The 23268-nt window shown below is 46.8% G+C and overlaps 1 long non-coding RNA gene across 5 annotated transcripts; it reads right to left on the bottom strand.

Annotated features, from left to right (window-relative positions):
* Window positions 1–1208: 1208 nt before the first annotated feature.
* On the bottom strand, window positions 1209–12932 carry LOC107306102 (uncharacterized). 5 transcript variants are annotated; one of them, XR_014939556.1, is made up of 3 exons: window positions 3477–3609; window positions 2258–2372; window positions 1209–1469 (listed from the first exon to the last, which is right to left on the bottom strand). It is a non-coding gene; the product is annotated as an uncharacterized LOC107306102 (long non-coding RNA). The 5 variants fall into 5 exon arrangements; XR_014939555.1 differs by lacking the exons at window positions 1209–1469; window positions 3477–3609 and adding an exon at window positions 4635–12932 and having other exon boundaries at window positions 2098–2372; XR_014939553.1 differs by lacking the exons at window positions 1209–1469; window positions 3477–3609 and adding an exon at window positions 4119–4585 and having other exon boundaries at window positions 2098–2372.
* Between the last annotated feature and the right edge of the window lie 10336 nt (window positions 12933–23268).

Raw genomic sequence — 23268 nt, 5'->3', positions numbered from 1 at the left:
GTGGAGAGCATGCCAGAGTAGCTTGATGTGTCCCAAGGGAAGCAGCAGCCTGCCGTTTGCCTGCGGGGGAGCAGGGGAGCAGTGCTAGGAGGAAGGATCATCAGGGAGGAGCTGTGACGGACCGCCTGTGATGGCTGTGGGTCTCTAGGCATGTGTGGGGGGGTGAGGTCCGGGAGCTGAGTATCAAGGAGAGAAAGTGAGCCTGGGAAGTAGCCGCAGCAGGAGACTTGGGAAAATGATTATGTTCGGCGCTGTCCACAGCAGTTTGCAACTGGCAGTCGAGTAAAGCCACTCACTGCACGCTGAGATTGTTTTGCCTCTGAAGGTGACTGGTAAGCACGCTCCCTGTCTCAGCGTTATCGCTGCAGGTTTCCCATCTTATTCCCCACCCTATTCTGCTGAGGACAGAGAGTGAGAGAAGGGCTGTGCGGGGAACGGGCTGCAAGACAAGGTCGGGCCATAAAGCAGAAGTCACCCTCGTCAACGTCTAGAGAGCGCACAGGATACGTGCCAGTAAATCTCTTTCCTTTCCTTATAAGTAGGTGCTGCAGAGACTGTACGACACTCTGTCTGCAGTACTGCAGTACTGGTGTGATTGGGCCTGGCATAGAGTTCCTTGGCCTTGCAGAGTGTCACGGGTGCTGGTCATTGGAAGCTGTTCCTGAAAACAGGGGTGCTAACGCAGGCATGTTTTGAGCTGTTGCAGAGCATTGCTTGCACCGAGACAGGGACTCTTCTGCCTCGTCTGCCGTTCACCCAGTGAGGAGGCAGGGGACCGACCAGAAGCTGGGAGCAGCCCCAGCCAGGAGACAGAGCCACCGCGCCGGCCCAAACAAGCCGGGACGTCACACTCAGCAATGAAAGCTGGTGTCAAGCATGTCAAGGAATGGGTGACGGTGGCATGGATGCTGTTGCCTTCCCAAGAGGCTGATTGTTAGCAGCAATGAGCTCGCTGTTTCTGGATGTGGTTGAGCACCGGCCTGCCGACGGGAAGCAGTGAATGCGTTCCCTGTGTTCCCTGACGTGTGGGCCTGCCTTTTGCTTTCCCTAGTATCACAGAATCACAGAATTACCCAGGTTGGAAGGGACCACAAGGATCATGTTGTTCCAGCCTCCCTGCCTAGCAGGGCCACCAAACATACACCTGTGCATGTGTATGTGGCCAGGACAGGAAATCCCTCCCCTTTACCTACATAGGGGGGCGCCATTTTGTTTCAGTCTCCATTTCACAGTCAGCTGCCGCCATTTTGTGAAACTTCAGAGGTGCCATTTTCTTTCAGTCCACATTCCAGAGGGAGGAGCCTCCATTTTGTGACACTTTGTAAGCCTCGCGTTTTCGAAGTGCGCAGTGATTGGCTTAGCGGCCTTTGTTTTAGCAGCTGTCATTTTCTCCGATCTCGCACCTGCTACTGCAATAGCTGCTTCATCTGGTTTTGCACTCTTCTTCCATTTTCTTTACAGAGTAGCCCCTGAACAGATGCCCCTTTTGTTAGTCTACAGGATGGCTCTAATTTACATACACATGAGTTTATAACCAACCTTTCAGGCCACATGTTACTACTGATTTTAGGATGCATTTTCCTATTCGGTATTCTGAGTAGCTACATAGCTGTGGTATTTTGAAAGCACCTGCCAGGTTAAACCACAGCAGTGCAGAAGATGATGAGGGTAGGAGGAAATTTAGGGAGTAGGATCCCATTGAAGAGAGTTCAGTGTGTTAATTGCAAATTAAAAATATCTTAAAATTCAAGGAAAACCTCCTCCTGGGGAGAAGAAAAGAAGTTTCATGCATGGGAAATACTGGCAAATTGAATTTTTCTAAATTAACTCACGGTAATTAATATATATATATGTTAGCAATTGTTGATACTTTTTCTGGTTGGCGTGAAACTTATACATGTCAAAGCATCATGGCAAGAGAAGTAATTAAGATTTTGTTAAGAGAAATTATACTAAGATTTGAGAATACCAGGAGATAGAAGATGTTCAGAAAGAAAACCTCATTTCATTCCAGAAACAGCAAAGAAATGTCAAGATTTTTAAAAATTATGTACAATACAGGCTATGGTCTAGGGGAGATTAAGAAAAACAAGTGGGTAGAGGTTTTGCCTGAAGCTTTATTAAGAGTTAGAATAATATCTTAGTGTTAGAGAAGGAAATTGCTCATTTAAAATTTTGCATAGGAAACTTTACACTGTAAATATATCAGGAAAGGAAACAAATGCATCTTAAGGAATACCAGATTTTCAGTGATTACCTGGCATCTTTGCAGAGAATTCTTGCATGTCTCCAATGGTACATTCAACTGAAAGCTATTCAGCCTTTGATTACACTCATATCTCCAGTTAAGCCAGCAGGTCAGGTAGATCCTCCTGGGAAGAAAAGTTGCCGACATAAAGGTGGAAGGGAATTTACATTGTACTAATTAAAACAAACAAGGATTTCATATGACATCCAAAATGATTATACACCTCTGAAATTTGAAGAGACATGGAAATGACTGAGAATCTGATCCCCTCATTTAAGATTATACAAGGTCATAGCAGTTCCATTTCTAGTAAAATCAGCCATTGCCATTCTGAGAGTTACATTGCAGGGTTTATCTAAGTGTTGACCCAGGCTAACTAAAATTCAGAGAAAATGAGACTGATCAAAACATTTATAAAAGAGAAGCGTCCAGGTGAGAAAATGTGGGGGGAAAAAAAAAAAAAAAAAAAAAACTAAGATAAAAAAGTAGATAAAATAACATTAAAAAAACAAAACAAACAAACAAACAAACAAAGTACGAGCAACCTTAGCTGAACTCACCCCATAATAACACAAAAAAGCATGACCACGGCTCAAAAAAAATTTGAAAGTGTGAAGACATTGCCCCTAACATTACCAAGGGCACACCCTGCCAGAGGGCTCCACTCATCTCCATCCTAGCGTCTCATACAGCCATGCAAAAAGCACCCGTCACATTCGGGAGCTATCAGCACACCGCCCGTGACAGCAGAGCGCTGCAAGAACAAGGGCCTCCGTGATACTCAGCACCTTGTCATGCATAAGCAACTTCCAGGCTCTTGGGCACCGCTACTGAGCTAGGCACTCCTCAGCTTGAACAAAAAACTCACAGGATGCATATACAGCAGGCACTTCTGCTGCACCCCTCTGCTTCTCCGCCCATCCCAAGTCATCTCTTAACAAAGACCACAAGCTGTGCAGCAGACTTCAGGGCCTACAAAGGGCTCCCTACAAAACGCTCCTGGGCTTGAGCACGGCCCGTTGTTCCCTGCTCTCTTCACAGGCCTGCAGCGTGACTTACACCTTGACACAGCCCGTGCAATTCCTGCTTTGGGGGAAGCATTCCACCTTTCTTCTAGTACACGCAAAATGAAACTCTGCTCTCTCATTCCTGCTTCCACAGTGTGCTTTCTGGATGTTCCACAAATACCCAGCATCTGCACTGGCAAATAAAAACAACTGCAACTCACCATTTCTAAAGGGACTGAGCGCACCGACAGTAAGCGCTGGTTCAGAGCAACAGTGATCGTCCTGGCTGATGAGGCCCAGAGAAAGATCTCACTCCATATTGCTGCCAGTCATGCACAGCAAGAAAAGATGGCCTTAAAGAAGGAGCTGTTCACATCGGGAGTGATGGCAGCACATCATTTGCCCAGCAAGCTGTTACGCATGATAAGCCCTGCTTCCCCAGAGCAGCCAAGTGTCTATCTGCCTGCCCAGGGAGAGCAGCAAAAGAATTCCTTGCTTTGCACTGCTTAGGCATGCGGATTTTGCTTTACCTCCCCGAACGCTTTTATCTCACCATGCCACTTCTCTCCCGTAACCCACAAGGGCAGGCTAAGCATGCAGCTGCCTGCTCTTTAGCTGTCTGCCTGGTGAAATCGCAGCAGGGACACGTTTGTCAAGGTGCGGACATGAGACACGTGCGTACCCTCCTAAAAGCACACGCACGGAAGGGATAAGACATTCCCTAACTATACCCTTTGGGGCCCTTCAGACACCTTCTTAGATTGCTGGCTCCGCATTTCAGTGGCTGCAGAAAGCGCAGCAGGAGTGAACCCTGCATTTTCCGTTGCCGCTTTCAGACGTGGAAGGCAAGGTTAGAAACTCACGTGTCCCTGCTGAAACACCTGGGCACTTGTCCTTCACTCCAAATGCTGAAAACTGACTGAAGCAAGCGCCAGAGCCCATAAACACAGTCTCCCCGTACAGGTCACTTGTTCTCTATGCTTTTCTGCTGAGAGCGGAAAGCAACCGCCATGGGATTTCCGAGGGAGCAAAGAACTACCTACCAGATCTCTCCTTCTGTCTCTTTCCCGCTCCCTGAATTTACTCCTTCAAGCCCTTTGACTAAGCGTGCTGCGCAGCACAGCACTTCTGACCAACTGACCGCTCAAATGCTGATAACTCTGGCATGCAGATCTGACGCTGCTGCTACGGCTGCAGCTCCTCCGCAGACCTGCACCTCTGGCCAGCCGCTCTGTATGGGCACCAGCTGGTAGCACTGCATGGAATGCGTGCCGGGATGGAAAAAGTGCCACGGCAGAAGGAGAAGGACAAGGACCCGCTTCCAATTGGCTACCGCCTTGAAGTGGGTGGGGTCAGAACCGGAACTCCCTCCCACCTACCTACATAGGGAGGCGCCATTTTGTTGTACTCCACATTCCACTCTCAGGAGCCACCATTTCATGTTACTTCCGTACCTCCCACGTGGTTTTCTACTGCTTAGGGCTTGGCTCCCTGGCTTCTTCTTTAACTCTTTCATACTCTCACGCCTCCCTCTGAATACGTGCCCAATTCCCTTGGTGAGAGAAGCGCTCACAGGAAAAACACATTCACTCCTACACAACCGCACCGGGCAAACGTGTCCCGGTGCTGGCGCTGCGGGCTGCGTCTCTCATACGGGGGTTTCTGGAGACCAGCTCTACTACGTGCACTTTGGTCCCAGCTAACAGTTCTGCCCGCTCCGCTTCTCATTTGGCTGTTGCGACCCACTCGTCCCTCAAACATAAGCATCTGATGGGAAATCCCTCGCCCTTTAAGTGCGCCGCCTCTTGCCGTGTGCCGAGACACAGATGACCAAGGGCAGTCCCCGCCAGAGGGCTCCACTGATCTCCATCCTAGCGTTTCATACAGCCATGAAAAAAGCACCCGTCACATTTGGGAGCTATCAGCACGCCGCCCGTGACAGCAGAGTGCTGCAAGAACAAGGGCCTCCTTGATACTCAGCACCTTGTCATGCATAAGCAACTTCCAGGCTCTTGGGCACCGCTACTGAGCTAGGCACTCCTCTGCTTGAACAAACAATTCACAGGAGGCATAAGCAGGCTCTTCTGCTGCGCCCCTCTGCCTCTCCGCCCATCCCAAGTCGTCTCTTCACAGAGACCACAAGCTGTGCAGCAGACTTCAGGGCCTGCAAAGGGCTCCCTACAAAACGCTCCTGGGCTACTGAGCACGGCCCTTTGTTCCCTGCTCTCTTCACAGGCCGGCAGCGTGACTTACACCTTGACACAGCCCGTGAATTTCCTGCTTTGGGGAAAGGCACTCCGCCTTTCTTCTAGCACACGCAAAATGAAACTCTGCTCTCTCATTCCTGCTTCCACAGCGCGCTTTCTGGATGTTCCACAAATACCCAGCATCTGCACTGGCAAATAAAAACAACTGCAACTCACAATTTCTAAAGGGAATGAGCACACCGACAGTAAGCGCCGGTTCAGAGCAACTGTGATTGTCCTGGCTGATGACTTTAGTACGGCCAGAGAAAGATCCCACTCCATATTGCTGCCAGTCATGCACAGCAAGAAAAGATGGCCTTAAAGAAGGAGCTGTTCACATCGGGAGTGACGGCAGTACCTTCTCAGCAAGTTGTTACGCATGATAAGCCCTGCTTCCCCAGAGCAGCCGAGTGTCTATCTGCCTGCCCAGGGAGAGCAGCAAAAGAATTCCTTGCTTTGCACTGCTTAGGCATGCGGACTTTGCTTTACCTCCCCGAACGCCTTTATTTCACCACGGCACTTCTCTCCCGTAACCCACAAGGGCAGGCTGAGCATGCAGCTGCCTGCTCTTTAGCTGTCTGCCTGGTGAAATCGCAGCAGGGACACGTTTGTCAAGGTGCGGACATGAGACACGTGCGTACCCTCCTAAAAGCACACGCACGGAAGGGATAAGACATTCCCTAACTATACCCTTTGGGGCCCTTCAGACACCTTCTTAGATTGCTGGCTCCGCAATTTGGTGGCTGCAGAAGGCGCGGTTGGAGTGAACCCTGCATTTTCCGTTGCCGCTTTGAGACGTGGAAGGCAAGGTTAGAAACTCACGTGTCCCTGCTGAAACACCTGGGCACTTGTCCTTCACTCCAAATGCTGAAAACTGACAGAAGCACACGCCAGAGCCCATAAACACAGTCTCCCCGTGCAGTGTTCTCTATTCTTATTTTCTATGCTCCCCTGCTGAGAGCGGAAAGCACCCGCCGTGGGGTCTCCAATGGAGCAAAGAACTACACTCCAAAACTCTCTATCTGCCTCTTTCCCGCTCCCTGAATTTACTCCTTCATGCCCTTTGACTAAGCGTACTGCGCAGCACAGCGCTTCTGACCAACTGACCACTCAAATGCTGACAACTCTGGCATGCAGATCTGACGCTGCTGCTACGGCTGCAGCTCCTCCGCAGACCTGCACCTCTGGCCAGCCGCTCTGTATGGGCACCAGCTGGTAGCACTGCATGGAATGCGTGCCGGGATGGAAAAAGTGCCGCGGCAGAAGGAGAAGGACAAGGACCCGCTTCCAATTGGCTACCGCCCGGAAGTGGGTGTGGCCAGAACCGGAACTCCCTCCCACCTACCTACATAGGGAGGCGCCATTTTGTTGTACTCCACATTCCACTCTCAGGAGCCGCCATTTCATGTTACTTCCGTACCTCCCACGTGGTTTTCTACTGCTTAGGGCTTGGCTCCCTGGCTTCTTCTTTAACTCTTTCATACTCTCACGCCTCCCTCTGAATACGTGCCCAATTCCCTTGGTGAGAGAAGCGCTCACAGGAAAAACACATCCACTCCTACACAACCGCACCGGGCAAACGTGTCCCGGTGCTGGCGCTGCGGGCTGCGTCTCTCATACGGGGGTTTCTGGAGACCAGCTCTACTACGTGCACTTTGGTCCCAGCTAACAATTCTGCCCGCTCCGCTTCTCATTTGGCTGTTGCGACCCACTCGTCCCTCAAACATAAGCATCTGATGGGAAATCCCTCGCCCTTTAAGTGCGCCGCCTCTTGCCGTGTGCCGAGACACAGATGACCAAGGGCAGTCCCCGCCAGAGGGCTCCACTGATCTCCATCCTAGCGTTTCATACAGCCATGAAAAAAGCACCCGTCACATTTGGGAGCTATCAGCACGCCGCCCGTGACAGCAGAGTGCTGCAAGAACAAGGGCCTCCTTGATACTCAGCACCTTGTCATGCATAAGCAACTTCCAGGCTCTTGGGCACCGCTACTGAGCTAGGCACTCCTCTGCTTGAACAAACAATTCACAGGAGGCATAAGCAGGCTCTTCTGCTGCGCCCCTCTGCCTCTCCGCCCATCCCAAGTCGTCTCTTCACAGAGACCACAAGCTGTGCAGCAGACTTCAGGGCCTGCAAAGGGCTCCCTACAAAACGCTCCTGGGCTATTGAGCACGGCCCTTTGTTCCCTGCTCTCTTCACAGGCCGGCAGCGTGACTTACACCTTGACACAGCCCGTGAATTTCCTGCTTTGGGGAAAGGCACTCCGCCTTTCTTCTAGCACACGCAAAATGAAACTCTGCTCTCTCATTCCTGCTTCCACAGCGCGCTTTCTGGATGTTCCACAAATACCCAGCATCTGCACTGGCAAATAAAAACAACTGCAACTCACAATTTCTAAAGGGAATGAGCACACCGACAGTAAGCGCCGGTTCAGAGCAACTGTGATTGTCCTGGCTGATGACTTTAGTACGGCCAGAGAAAGATCCCACTCCATATTGCTGCCAGTCATGCACAGCAAGAAAAGATGGCCTTAAAGAAGGAGCTGTTCACATCGGGAGTGACGGCAGTACCTTCTCAGCAAGTTGTTACGCATGATAAGCCCTGCTTCCCCAGAGCAGCCGAGTGTCTATCTGCCTGCCCAGGGAGAGCAGCAAAAGAATTCCTTGCTTTGCACTGCTTAGGCATGCGGACTTTGCTTTACCTCCCCGAACGCCTTTATTTCACCACGGCACTTCTCTCCCGTAACCCACAAGGGCAGGCTGAGCATGCAGCTGCCTGCTCTTTAGCTGTCTGCCTGGTGAAATCGCAGCAGGGACACGTTTGTCAAGGTGCGGACATGAGACACGTGCGTACCCTCCTAAAAGCACACGCACGGAAGGGATAAGACATTCCCTAACTATACCCTTTGGGGCCCTTCAGACACCTTCTTAGATTGCTGGCTCCGCAATTTGGTGGCTGCAGAAGGCGCGGTTGGAGTGAACCCTGCATTTTCCGTTGCCGCTTTGAGACGTGGAAGGCAAGGTTAGAAACTCACGTGTCCCTGCTGAAACACCTGGGCACTTGTCCTTCACTCCAAATGCTGAAAACTGACAGAAGCACACGCCAGAGCCCATAAACACAGTCTCCCCGTGCAGTGTTCTCTATTCTTATTTTCTATGCTCCCCTGCTGAGAGCGGAAAGCACCCGCCGTGGGGTCTCCAATGGAGCAAAGAACTACACTCCAAAACTCTCTATCTGCCTCTTTCCCGCTCCCTGAATTTACTCCTTCATGCCCTTTGACTAAGCGTACTGCGCAGCACAGCGCTTCTGACCAACTGACCACTCAAATGCTGACAACTCTGGCATGCAGATCTGACGCTGCTGCTACGGCTGCAGCTCCTCCGCAGACCTGCACCTCTGGCCAGCCGCTCTGTATGGGCACCAGCTGGTAGCACTGCATGGAATGCGTGCCGGGATGGAAAAAGTGCCGCGGCAGAAGGAGAAGGACAAGGACCCGCTTCCAATTGGCTACCGCCCGGAAGTGGGTGTGGCCAGAACCGGAACTCCCTCCCACCTACCTACATAGGGAGGCGCCATTTTGTTGTACTCCACATTCCACTCTCAGGAGCCGCCATTTCATGTTACTTCCGTACCTCCCACGTGGTTTTCTACTGCTTAGGGCTTGGCTCCCTGGCTTCTTCTTTAACTCTTTCATACTCTCACGCCTCCCTCTGAATACGTGCCCAATTCCCTTGGTGAGAGAAGCGCTCACAGGAAAAACACATCCACTCCTACACAACCGCACCGGGCAAACGTGTCCCGGTGCTGGCGCTGCGGGCTGCGTCTCTCATACGGGGGTTTCTGGAGACCAGCTCTACTACGTGCACTTTGGTCCCAGCTAACAATTCTGCCCGCTCCGCTTCTCATTTGGCTGTTGCGACCCACTCGTCCCTCAAACATAAGCATCTGATGGGAAATCCCTCGCCCTTTAAGTGCGCCGCCTCTTGCCGTGTGCCGAGACACAGATGACCAAGGGCAGTCCCCGCCAGAGGGCTCCACTGATCTCCATCCTAGCGTTTCATACAGCCATGAAAAAAGCACCCGTCACATTCGGGAGCTATCAGCACGTTGCCCGTGACAGCAGAGTGCTGCAAGAACAAGGGCCTCCTTGATACTCAGCACCTTGTCATGCATAAGCAACTTCCAGGCTCTTGGGCACCGCTACTGAGCTAGGCACTCCTCTGCTTGAACAAACAATTCACAGGAGGCATAAGCAGGCTCTTCTGCTGCGCCCCTCTGCCTCTCCGCCCATCCCAAGTCGTCTCTTCACAGAGACCACAAGCTGTGCAGCATACTTCAGGGCCTGCAAAGGGCTCCCTACAAAACGCTCCTGGGCTATTGAGCACGGCCCTTTGTTCCCTGCTCTCTTCACAGGCCGGCAGCGTGACTTACACCTTGACACAGCCCGTGAATTTCCTGCTTTGGGGAAAGGCACTCCGCCTTTCTTCTAGCACACGCAAAATGAAACTCTGCTCTCTCATTCCTGCTTCCACAGCGCGCTTTCTGGATGTTCCACAAATACCCAGCATCTGCACTGGCAAATAAAAACAACTGCAACTCACAATTTCTAAAGGGAATGAGCACACCGACAGTAAGCGCCGGTTCAGAGCAACTGTGATTGTCCTGGCTGATGACTTTAGTACGGCCAGAGAAAGATCCCACTCCATATTGCTGCCAGTCATGCACAGCAAGAAAAGATGGCCTTAAAGAAGGAGCTGTTCACATCGGGAGTGACGGCAGTACCTTCCCAGCAAGTTGTTACGCATGATAAGCCCTGCTTCCCCAGAGCAGCCGAGTGTCTATCTGCCTGCCCAGGGAGAGCAGCAAAAGAATTCCTTGCTTTGCACTGCTTAGGCATGCGGACTTTGCTTTACCTCCCCGAACGCCTTTATTTCACCACGGCACTTCTCTCCCGTAACCCACAAGGGCAGGCTGAGCATGCAGCTGCCTGCTCTTTAGCTGTCTGCCTGGTGAAATTGCAACAGGGACACGTTTGTCAAGGTGCGGACTTGAGACACGTGCGTATCCTCCTAAAAGCACACGCACGGAAGGGATAAGACATTCCCTAACTATACCCTTTGGGGCCCTTCAGACACCTTCTTAGATTGCTGGCTCCGCAATTCGGTGGCTGCAGAAGGCGCGGTTGGAGTGAACCCTGCATTTTCCGTTGCCGCTTTGAGACGTGGAAGGCAAGGTTAGAAACTCACGTGTCCCTGCTGAAACACCTGGGCACTTGTCCTTCACTCCAAATGCTGAAAACTGACAGAAGCACACGCCAGAGCCCATAAACACAGTCTCCCCGTGCACTGTTTTCTATTCTTATTTTCTATGCTCCCCTGCTGAGAGCGGAAAGCACCCGCCGTGGGGTCTCCAAGGGAGCAAGGAACTACACTCCAAAACTCTCTATCTGCCTCTTTCCCGCTCCCTGAATTTACTCCTTCATGCCCTTTGACTAAGCGTACTGCGCAGCACAGCGCTTCTGACCAACTGACTGCTCAAATGCTGACAACTCTGGCATGCAGATCTGACGCTGCTGCTACGGCTGCAGCTCCTCCGCAGACCTGCACCTCTGGCCAGCCGCTCTGTATGGGCACCAGCTTTTAGCACTGCATGGAATGCGTGCCGGGATGGAAAAAGTGCCGCGGCAGAAGGAGAAGGACAAGGACCCGCTTCCAATTGGCTACCGCCCGGAAGTGGGTGTGGCCAGAACCGGAACTCCCTCCCACCTACCTACATAGGGAGGCGCCATTTTGTTGTACTCCACATTCCACTCTCAGGAGCCGCCATTTCATGTTACTTCCGTACCTCCCACGTGGTTTTCTACTGCTTAGGGCTTGGCTCCCTGGCTTCTTCTTTAACTCTTTCATACTCTCACGCCTCCCTCTGAATACGTGCCCAATTCCCTTGGTGCGAGAAGCGCTCACAGGAAAAACACATCCACTCCTACACAAGCGCACCGGGCAAAGGCGTCCCGGTGCTAGCGCTGCAGGCTGCGTCTCTTACACAGGGGTTTCTGGAGACCATCTCTACTACGTGCACTTTGGTCCCAGCTAACAGTTCTGCCCGCTCCGCTTCTCATTTGGTTGTTGCAACCCACTCATCCCTTACACATAAGCATCTGATGGGAAATCCCTCGCCCTTTAAGTGCGCCGCCTCTTGCCGTGTGCTGAGACACAGATGACCAAGGGCAGTCCCCACCAGAGGGCTCCACTCATTTCCATCCTAGCGTTTCATACAGCCATGGAAAAAGCACCCGTCACATTCGGGAGCTATCAGCACGCCGCCCGTGACAGCAGAGCGCTGCAAGAACAAGGGCCTCCTTGATACTCAACACCTTGTCATGCATAAGCAACTTCCAGGCTCTTGGGCACCACTACTGAGCTAGGCACTCCTCTGCTTGAACAAACAACTCACAGGAGGCATAAGCAGGCTCTTCTGCTGCGCCCCTCTGCCGCTCCGCCCATCCCAAGTCGTCTCTTCACAAAGACCACCAGCTGTGCAGCAGACTTCAGGGCCTGCAAAGAGCTCCCTACAAAACGCTCCTGCGCTATTGAGCACGGCCCTGCTCTCTTCACAGGCCGGCAGCGTGACTTACACCTTGACACAGCCCGTGAATTTCCTGCTTTGAGGGAGGCACTCCGCCTTTCTTCTAGTACACACAAAATGAAAGTCTGCTCTCTCATTCCTGCTTCTACAGCGCGCTTTCTGGATGTTCCACAAATACCCAGCATCTGCACTGGCAAATAAAAACAACCACACCTCAACATTGCTGAAGGGACTGAGTGCACCAACAGGAAGCACCAGTTCAGAGCAACTGTGATTGTCCTGGCTGATGACTTTAGTACGGCTTGAGAAAGATCCCACTCCATATTGCTGCCTGTCATGCACAGCAAGGAAAGATGGCCTTAAAGAAGGAGCTGTTCACGTCGGGAGTGACGGCACCACCTTCCCAGCAAGCCGTTACACATGATAAGCCTTGCTTCCCCAGAGCAGCCGAGTGTCTATCTGCCTGCCTAGGGAGAGCAGCAAAAGAATTCCTTGCTTTGCGCTGCTTAGGCGTGCGGATTTTGTTTTACCTCCCCGAACATCTTGATATTTATTGAATCCTCCAGTAACAGTGATTTATTCACCTTCCTTGGCAGCCTGTTCCAATGCCTGACCTCTCTTTTCATGCACCTCTATGAGTTACATGTATCACTTTGAACTATTCTATAACTTAAACAATTATTTCACACAAACCTGTTATAGCTGTACCTAAAAAAGTTGTTATAACGAGTAATTCAGTGTAACAGAATCCACCCTGTGATATTTTAAAACTACTTTGGCAAAATTTTGTGCTTAGGAAAACATTGTACAGAGATAATGCAATTGTAACAGAAATAAAATATTACTAATGTTAAGGACTGCTCTTCTTCCAGTTAGTATACATATTTCTGATTGCTCCAACCCAAGTGCAGAATTTTTCTAATTTTGCCTGACTGTATCACAGGTCAAGCAAGTCAGTGGTTGGTATAGATTTTTGATAACTTGTATATTGCATCTGGGAAGACTGCAGATTTTCACCCGTTTTCAGAAGAGTGGTTTTCAAAGACAAGCTGCATTAGACAGAGGTACAGCAGACAGAAACATATTTTGGTTTTCATAATAAAATAGAGAAGAGTATCATACTTGTTGGCTATTCTGCAGATGGATCTAATTAGGGCAGGCATGGAGTAACAACGCATTACCTCAGATAGATGCAGTATTTAAAGGGCAGTTTTGTTTCCCTCAATATACTAGACATGACGGGAACACATATTTCCACCCACAACCACATGCACCTCTATTCGAATACTTATACAGACACAACAAAATATTTTTTCCATTATGTAAGGCTTTTTTTTTTTTTTTTTTTTTTTAAAAATTGTTACTCCTTGAGACTTCTCTCCAGCACTGAAACATAGGAAAACTGAATTTCTATATGGTAAAACTACACTAAGACTCAGGGGACTCATTTCAGGAAGTGCTTAGTGAACTTCACAGTAGTAGATCCTTGATCAAGGATGATCATTAGAAATTAGGGCTGATGTGGAAATTAGTAGAGTGACAGCTTATCTAGATGGGGCTGTCTTTTCTGACTTAGTGAAATCTCTCTTCAGCATCAGCAGGTATAATTTTCATGCTAATTTTATATACATACCTATTCTTTTATAAAAGAAAATCTAGAGGAATAATTAAGATGGTCTTTTTTTTTTCTTTCTGAATAGGGGAGCTTTTTTGTTTTAAGAGTGATGCTGAAAGAAAGAGAGAAAGAAAGAGAGAAAGAAAGAGAGAAAGAAAGAGAGGAAGAAAGAGAGAAAGAGCGAAAGAAAGAGCGAAAGAAAGAGCGAAAGAAAGAGCGAAAGAGCGAAAGAGCGAAAGAAAGAAAGAGCGAAAGAGCGAAAGAAAGAGCGAAAGAAAGAGCGAAAGAAAGAGCGAAAGAGCGAAAGAAAGAAAGAAAGAAAGAAAGAAAGAAAGAAAGAAAGAAAGAAAGAAAGAAAGAAAGAAAGAAAGAAAGAAAGAAAAGGAAGAAAGAAAGAAAACAGAACAAAAAGCAGAAGCACTGTGGCTACACAAACATATTTTATCCAGGTTGATTTAATACAGAAATTGTCTTTTTCAGGTGTCAGTAAATAAATTCTTCTGCCTTTCCACAGACTGATTTCTAATCCTCAATAAATTCATTCTATTTCTCTCAATTGCATGCACGCTATTGCTAGACTGCAAGATGATGCTAGTATCAGAGCAGAACTGGAAGTACATATTACTCATAAGGGACCAATACCTGTTCTGCATACAATATGCTAGTTTAGCACTTTGCAGATTTGCTTTGGTAATATGAAGATCCAAGGCCACAGTGAGTGAGGAATTGCTCAGAAGCAACAGCAGTGGATGCAGAAATAAGGAAAAGAAGCTGCTTACCTCCAGAAGGTCTGTGAAGTTTTCAGATAGGCAGGGATCTCCAAATGATATATCTTTGCCTTTGCTGGCAACCTTTGAATGAGGTCTGGGAAAGAAAGGATTCCTGGCTCAACCACTTCTAGTAACACAGGTGCCTTTACACATGCCTGAGCTCCCCTGGGTTGGCTCTGCCTTCCTAGCAGGTGCTCAATCATTGCTTCAAGCCATAGCCTAGCATTTCCACTACAGCTCTGTAGGACTGTCTTCTGTCACAGGCATTCAAAAACACTGATTTTTTTTTTCCACACAGTGAAATCTGGTGAGAGGAAAATCATTCATCTTTCTCTCAGCTAGGTATTTAGGCAAAGCAAGCAGGAAAGCAGGTGAGGGATTCAGGTGCTAAACACAATACTTAAATGCATTTTGAGGTGCTCTGGGTTATCCTGTAAGGGTTGCTGCTGCATTTTCACAAAAACATGGGTCTACTGCTGGTCTAAACCCTGACCTTGCCTGTTTATATTGATTCTCATGACAGTTAAAGTCTTAGGCAGCCTTTATGTCCAGACTGCACAGAAGCTATGGCAGTAGTACTATATATGCTTTGAGTTGTCTAGCAAACATGTCTGTCTTGTCTTTATACAAAGGTACAGATGCTGCAGTTTGTTTAAGAGGGTAGGACTGCTGGAGTGGAAGGCCTGTATTTTTCCCATCTGACTCTTGCTTTGAGCAAGGGATGTTAGTAGGAAAAGTGAAGATGGAAAGAGAGTGTCAAAGGAGAGAGAAGAAGCCAAGACAGCAGGGTGAGGGAGAACCTTCAATGAATTCTATGTGGGGAAACTGAATATTGGAAGAAAGAAGATGGTAAAGAAGAATCAGTGTACAGGGAAGTGAGCACTAAATTGAGAGAAAGGGTTTTGAGGGCGGTGGTGGAAAAGGAGCTGAAAATTAAGAATGAGATGCTCTGTTGAGAGTATAAAACTTAAAGAAAATGCTAAGAGAAAATAAGAAGCTAGAAGGAGATAAGAGCAAAAGAAAATTCAAGGCAGCTGACATAAGGTGGCTGAAGGGATATTCCATACCAAATGACATCATGCAGGAGCTTTGAAGGGGGTGGGAGTTAATCTCAAGCTAGATGGGCTTCAGTCAGGAGGTGATAAGTAATTTCTTGTGCATCACTTGTTATATACATTCATACATGTATATGTATTGTCATAACCATTATCCATTTCCTTTTCTCTGTTTTAGTAAATACATTTATCTCAACCCATGAGTTATACTGTTTTTTCCCAATTCTCTTCTCTCACCCCACTGGGAAATGGGAGAGAGAATATGGTGCTTAGCCACCTACTTGGTTAAATTGCAGCAATACCCAGGGCTGCTCTTTCCCAGATGTAGAATCCAGCACTTCCTCTTGCTAAACTTTGTGTAGCTGGCACCTATTCAGCTCTCCAATTTGTCTAGATCCCTCTTCAAAGACTTTCCAATTTTGATGAAGACAACAACTCCTTCCAACTTAGTATCATCAGCAAACTTGCTCAAAGCAGACAGATCATTTATGAAAACATTAAAAAGAGCTGCCCCTAAAATGGAGCCCTGGAGAACCCCTTTAGTGACTGGCTAGAAGCCTCATGTAACCTCATTATTATAAACCTAGCTCACCCACAACATGATGTTTTATCTAGTTGTATGCTGGACACGTTGTCCAAAATAATATTGTGAGAAATAGTATCAAAATATTCCTGAAATCCAAAAAGATAACAACTGGGTTTCCTTGATTAACTAGATGAATGACCTTGTCATAAAAGGAAATCATCAGTTAAGCAGGACCTTTCCCTCATGAACCCATGTTGGATGTGACCAATTACCTCATTGTCTTTTAGGTGTTTTCCACTAATTTCAGCATAATTTGCTCCATAATTTTACCAGGCAGTAAATTTAGACTGACAGGTGTGTCATTACTAGGGACTTCTTTCTTGCCATTCTTGGAACAATTGGAACAACATTTGCCAGCTTCCAGTCAACTGAGACCTCCTCAGATTCCCAAGACTATTGAAAAATAATTGAGAAAGACCCTGCAAAAACATCATCCAGCTCCCCAAGTACCCTGGGATGAATCCCATCAGGTTCTATGGACTTACATGCATCCAGGTAGAGCAAAAAATCCTGCATAATTTCAGGTTTGGCTGGGAATTGATGGTTACCTCAGTCACATTCATTCAACTCAGTGCACCTGAAGTGCCACTACTCATCATCAGTGTTGAAGACACAGACAAGGAAGCATTAAAAGTCCCTGTTTTGCCTATGTCCCACTTTATAAGAAGACCATTCTCATCAAGTCTGATGTTCTCTCTGGTCCTCCTTTTATTTTTAACATATTATAAAAAGCCCTTTATGTTTCTCCCCACAACATCAGACAGGTTCAGCTGAGTGTTGGCTGTATGAATTTTCTCTGTACAGAGGTGAACAGCATCCCTGTAATCTTCCCATGTCACCTGACCTTGCTTTCAGTGGCCATACATTTTTTTTTCCACCTAAACTCAAGGAGATCCCTGCTCGGTTAAGCTGGCCTTCAGCTCCACCTAGTGACTTCCCACATTTTGAAACTGCATGATCCTGTGCTCTCAAGAGGTGATACTTTAAAAGTGACCAGCACTGATGGACACCAACATGTTCAAAAACAGTTTCTCAGGGGACCTTACTGTTTCATTCATTGAACAGCCTAGAATCTGCTCTCCCCATAATCAGAATTAAGGCTTTGGTAGCAGTTTTCCTCCTCTTACCAAAGATTTTAAATTCAATTACTTTAAGGTCACTATGGCCATAATGTTCACCAATTGCCACTTTACTCACAAGACCTTCTCTGTTCACAACAAACAGGTCAACGAGGTCACCTTTCTTTGTTGGTTTCCTCAGTACCTGTGCCAAGAAGTTGTCCTTGAGGTGTCTTAGGAATCTTCTGGACCTGGTTGTATATGTGGTGTTCCCTGTTAATGTCTGGCAAGTCGATGTCCCCATAAGGTCAAAGGCGTTTGATCTAGATGTCTCCCTTAGTTTCTTAAAGGATAATTCATTGGTGTCATCATCCTGGTCAGGTGGTCAATAGTAGACCCCAAAGTGATAACCCCTTTATTTGCTTCTCCCTAAATCCTTACATAGAGGTTCTCAACTGCTTTGTGTATACTGTCCAGCTGCTCCATTACATGCAATGCTACTCCCTGCCTCTCCTGCTCAGCCTGTCTCTTCTGAAAAGACTGTAGCCATTCAACAGAACACACTAGTTACAGGATCCTACCCATCAGGTTTCACTTATACCAATGATGTTGTAGCTCTGGGACTAAGCCAAAGATTTCAGATCTTCTTGCCTGTATGTTATGCTGCATGCACTGCTGTATAAGTATTTCAGATGTGACTCATTGTGCTCAGCACCTCACAGAGCAGACTGGAAGATCTTGCTCTCACAAAGCCCCTTGGATTGTGGCATGCCATCCGACAGTTTGTCACCAACAATGTAGGTGCACTTCAGCTGGCCTATCAGTCTTACTTCCAGCCTAAAGTAATAATAGTTGGTATAAGAAGACAGTGCCTTTCCCTACAATGCATGTGTTTTGTTTTCTGTTTTCCAGAAAAGCTACTGTTTAACAGAGACATATAGAGGACTGTTTCTATCTGTCCCTGACTTCTATTTCAGTGACAGCAATTCCAAGACAGAATTATTTATTTCATATTCAAGGAAGGTGTATAAATCCAATACATTGAAACTTGAGATATTCATTTCACACTAAAGGAAAAGCTACAGTTCAATTCACTGACAGTCCCTTTTTTCCCATAAAAGCTATGAAAAGGAATTGTTCACCTCAGATGGCAAAGAATGACACAATTCAAAGAATCAAAAAATCATAAAATCCTCGGAGTTGAAAGGAGCCTCTAAAGGTCATGTAGTCCAACTCCCCTGCAATGAACAGAGATACACACACAACTAGGTAAGGTTCCTCAGAGCATGGTCCAGCCTGGCCTTGTAAGCCTCTAAGGACAGAGCATCACCAAATCTCTGGGCACCCTGTTCCAGTGCCTCACCACTCTCACTGTAAAATACTTTTTCCACATATCCAAAATAAATCTGCCCTCTTTTAGCTTGAAACCATTTGCCCTTGTCCTGTCACCACTGATCCTACTAAAGATTCTGTTCCTTTCTTTCCCGTGGCTCCCCTTTACTGAAAGGCCACTATAAGGCCACCTCAGAGCCTTCTCTTCTTCAGGCTGAACAGCCCCAGCTTTCTAAGCCTGTCCTCATAGGAGAGATGTTCCATCCCTTGAATCATCTCTGTAGACCTCCAGTGGACAAGCTCCAACAGGTCCATGTCTCTTCTGCACTGATCACTCCTGGAAGCAGTACCCCTGGTGAGGCATCATCGGCACAGAGTCTAGAGGCAGGATGACCTCTCTCAACCTGCTGGCCGCGCTTCTTTTAATGCAGCCCATGATACAGTTGGCTTTCATCCAGAAGGGTGCCCCTTGCTGGCTCATGTTCAGTATGCCATTCACCAGTACGCCCAGGTAATTTTGGCAGGGCTCAATCCTTTCATTCCCCAGTTTGTACTGATAATGGAGGTGGCATCAATCTAGGTGCAAGACCTTGCACTTGGCTTTGTTGAATTTCATGAAGTTCTCTGTCAGTGGTTTATGGGCTGGTTTGGCCCAGATCAGTGACTCGTGGAGCAGAGGGATTCACAAATCTGCTCCTCCAGAAAGGGGAAGCAGGGGACCTTGAATAATTAAAAACAGCAGCACTGACCTGGGGAGAAACTAATTTACTAAATATGATATCAGAATGCAAGATAACACACTATAATACAATATAATTGGAATTGAAGCTAATAAATCAAATATAATGAGAGAAAGAGCATCCAAAAACTGAAAGGCCTCACACTAATGCTGAGGTGATGTGCGCAGTTGGGACAAGCAGCAGGGAAGAAAACCAAAAAAGGGAAAAGAGCATGCCAGGTGACCTACCAAGGCCTTATATCTGTTCCCCCTGAGCAGAAATGATAACAGAACAACAAACAGTCTTCTGGGGAATGTAGTAGTAATTCTCTTCTGGGACAGGTTCCCAGACCTGGAGCATTAACTCTTTAACTCCAAGTGCACTACATTATGTTATGATGTGGAATACTGATTACCAAAAATCATAAAACAATGACATTCTCCTGGGCCTTCTGCTCAAGCCTGCTTAGGTCCCTCTGGATGGCATTCAACCCCTTGAGTGGAGAGCTGGGCAGGGAGAAAGCTAACAAAACATAACAAGGGCAATTGTAGAGTCTTGCATCTGGGCAAGAACAACTCCAGGTACCAGCACAAGCTGGGGACTAACCTGCTGGGGAGCAGCACAGGGGCAGGAGAACTAGGGGTCCTGGTGGACACAGCAGGATGACCATAAGCCAGCACTTTGTCTTTGTGGTCAAGAAGGTCAATGGCATTCTGGGGTGTATTAGAAGGGGTGTGGTAAGCAGGTTGAAAGAGGCTCTCCTCCCTCTCTACTCTGCCCCTGTAAGATTGCGTCTGGAATATAGAGTCCATTTCTGGGCTCCCGAGTTCAATAAAGACAGGGAACTGCTTGAGAAAGTCCAGCACAGAGCTACAATGATGATTAAGGGAGTGTTACATCTCCATTATGAGGAAAGGCTGAGGGAGCTGGGTCTCTTTAGCTTGGAGGAGACTGAGGCATGACTTTATTAATACTTTTAAATATACAAAGAGTGAGTGCCAGGAAAATGGAGCCAGGCTCTTCTCAGTGACATCAAATGAGAGGACTAGGGGCAATAAGCGCAAGCTGGCACATAGGAGGTTCCACATAAATAGGGTAATAAAATTCTTCACAGAAAAGATAATAGAACACTGAAACAGGAGACTGCCCAGAAAGGCTGTGGGGTCTCCTTCTCTGCAGACATTCAAAACCAGCCTGGACATGTTGCTGTGTGATCTAATCTAGGTGTTCCTGCTCTGGCAGGGGAATTGGAGTAGACGGTCTTTCAACGTCCCTTCCAATTTCTGACATTCTGTGATTCTATGATGCTGTAGTTCTGTGAGTGTATTGATCACCACACAGCTTGGTCCATGAATTTTCTGAGAATGTACTCAACTGTAATATCAATGTAATTGGTGAAGATATTAAAGGGTACCAGTCCCAGCATTGTCCCATGAGGGACACCACTTGTCACTGATCTCCATTCAGACTTGAAGCCATTGACCATTACTCTGTTGATCTGATCCTGCAGATTCTTCATCTATCGAACAGTCCACCCATCAAATTCATCAAATTCATATTTTTCCAATTTGTAGAGAAAGATGTTATGGTGTCAAAGGCCTTAATGAAGTCCAGATAGATGACATCATAGAATCATAGAATATCCTGAGTTGGAAGGGACCACAAGGATCATCAAGTCCAACTGCTGGCTCTACAAAGGACCACCCAAATTTAAACCCTGTGTCTGAGAGCGGTGTCCCCAGTGCTCCTTGAGCTGCAGCATCTTGGGGCTGTGCCCACTACCATGGGCAGCCTCCTCTATGCCCACTGCCCTCTGGTGCATACCCTTTCCTTAACCCCCACCTGACCCTCCCTTGACACCAGCAGTTCTTCTCCCTTATCCATTGATGCAGTTACTCCATCATGGAAGGCCACTAGGTTGGTCAAGCAGGACTTGCCACTGGTAAAGCCACGCTGCTTCTCCTCTATCACCTCCCTGTCTTCTGTGTTCTTCCAGGAGGGCCTGCCCATGATCCTTTCCAGTACAGATGTGACACTAACACATTGGTCACCCTTTCTACTCCTTGTAAAAATTGGATGTTGCTTTTTTTTCCAGTTAGCAGGGACTTCATCTGACTGCCATGACTTTTCAAATATCATTGAGAATAATTTGGTGACGACATAGTTTGGTGCCTTCATTTTCCTGACCTTGTGCCTACGCAACCTAGCAGCCTCCTTATTCTCTTCCCATGGTAACTGTCCCTATTTCCACTGCCTGTGCATTTTCTTCTTGCTCTCAAGTTTGACCAGTAGCTCCCAGTTCACCTATGTCAGTCCCTTGCCTTCCTTTCCTGACCTGCTACACCTGGGGATGGAGAGCTCTTGAACCCTGAGGAAAGCCTCCTTGAAGATCTGCCAGCTCTGCTCTGCAGCCTTGCCCATGAGGACAGTTTCTTAGGGTGTTTTGTAGACTAACCCTTTGAAGAACTGGAAATAAACTTCCCTATAATTTTGCACCCTAATTTTACTCTTTGACTGTCTCACATCTCTCAGGATTGTGAACACCACCACAGCATAGTAATAAAGACAGACAAATAATTAATGCATTCTATTTATCCTCTAAAATCACCACTAGGTTAAAAAAGAAAAAGAAACAAAGAAAAAAAAAAAAAAGCGAAACCCTCATGTCACCAATCGTGGCCTAAAAACACTGAAGAACAACAATTAGCTGTTATATAGAAAAGCCCACAAAATGCAAAGTAACCATTCAGCTTCATATTGAAACTAACTTCACATTTCATAGACGCTGAGAATATATTTACATTAATCCATAAATTTCAAAAGCAAATCCAGAGAAGCAGTAAAAATTGTCTTAGTTGTTTATGGAGTGGCGCAGTTTTTTTGTGTGTAATGTTTTTTATTTAAAAAAAAAAATAAATACAAGCACAGTTTTTAAGTGAATTTTATCTATAAACGACTTTTCTTATAGTTTAAAGCAAATAAATTCTTTTCCACAAATGGATTTTTATTCCTCATTAAACACATTTTGTTGCTGTTGCAACTATTATAGCTCACTCTCTCCTTCTTCCACACTGGCTATGAATGTGAATTACCCAGGCAGCAGAAGTGACAAAATTGATTTATTTTCCAACATCTCTTATTGCGGGACAACATAAATGAGAATAATCTAATGGCTAATAATTCTCTAGGATTTAGTTACCAAGAGTCAGGCTTTCAGAATGAGAGCCCTCATTTCACTGAGAATTTCAATTTACTCGGCTAATTGGTAGCATCTCTTCATTGTTCGGAATTACACAAACATCTGGAGTCTCGGTTAACCTAACAGATCCAAGCAAACAAATAAAGGAAACATATAAAAGGGAATAAATGAATTACTGTTGCTAGCCCAGGACAAGACAAAGAATTCAAATTAGACTCTTATTTGACTCTCTAGTTCTAGATTGTCTTATTCAATACACCTGACAGTTGCTGTATAAAGGCAGGTTGCTCACTGCCCCCTATTGCTTAAAAGTTTAAAGTGCTGACAAGAGTAAGTTCAGATGCTTCAGCTAGGTCCATTTACATCACCAGAAAACTCGCCGTCAGATGACATTTCCCACTAGATTTGCCTGTGTTAATCTGATATTTACCACTAAATCTATCTGCAACAGGTTAGAACTAAATGATCTGTAAAGTCTTTTTCAATCCTAACCATTCTTTGACTCTACGATTATTTCTTGTTGTGTGTGAAATTTGAGCACATAATAATCACTTGATTTGTTGGCATTTCACTGTCTCCTTTCTTGCTGATAATGGTTTGTCTACTTTTTACAAACTTCTGCTTGGTGAATTCATGCTTCCTTCATTTACCACTGCATCCTTTGATCCAGACTGTATTAACCAGTTAGCTCTCCCAGCAGAAAGTGCTTTGTGTACATTCTTTATTGATTATCTAATAGGTTATTTATTAGATAACATTGCACAGGGACAAAATTCTATCCTTTCCACTTGAACAAAGCAATAACAGGAAGTAGAATACTTTTCCTTGAGGAACACCTGCTGAATGTG

Source organism: Coturnix japonica, chromosome Z (assembly GCF_054131305.1).
Source record: "Coturnix japonica strain WE chromosome Z, WE-NBRP24, whole genome shotgun sequence".
Classification (NCBI taxonomy): Eukaryota; Metazoa; Chordata; class Aves; order Galliformes; family Phasianidae; genus Coturnix; species Coturnix japonica.
This window is presented reverse-complemented; position numbering and strand designations above follow the sequence as displayed.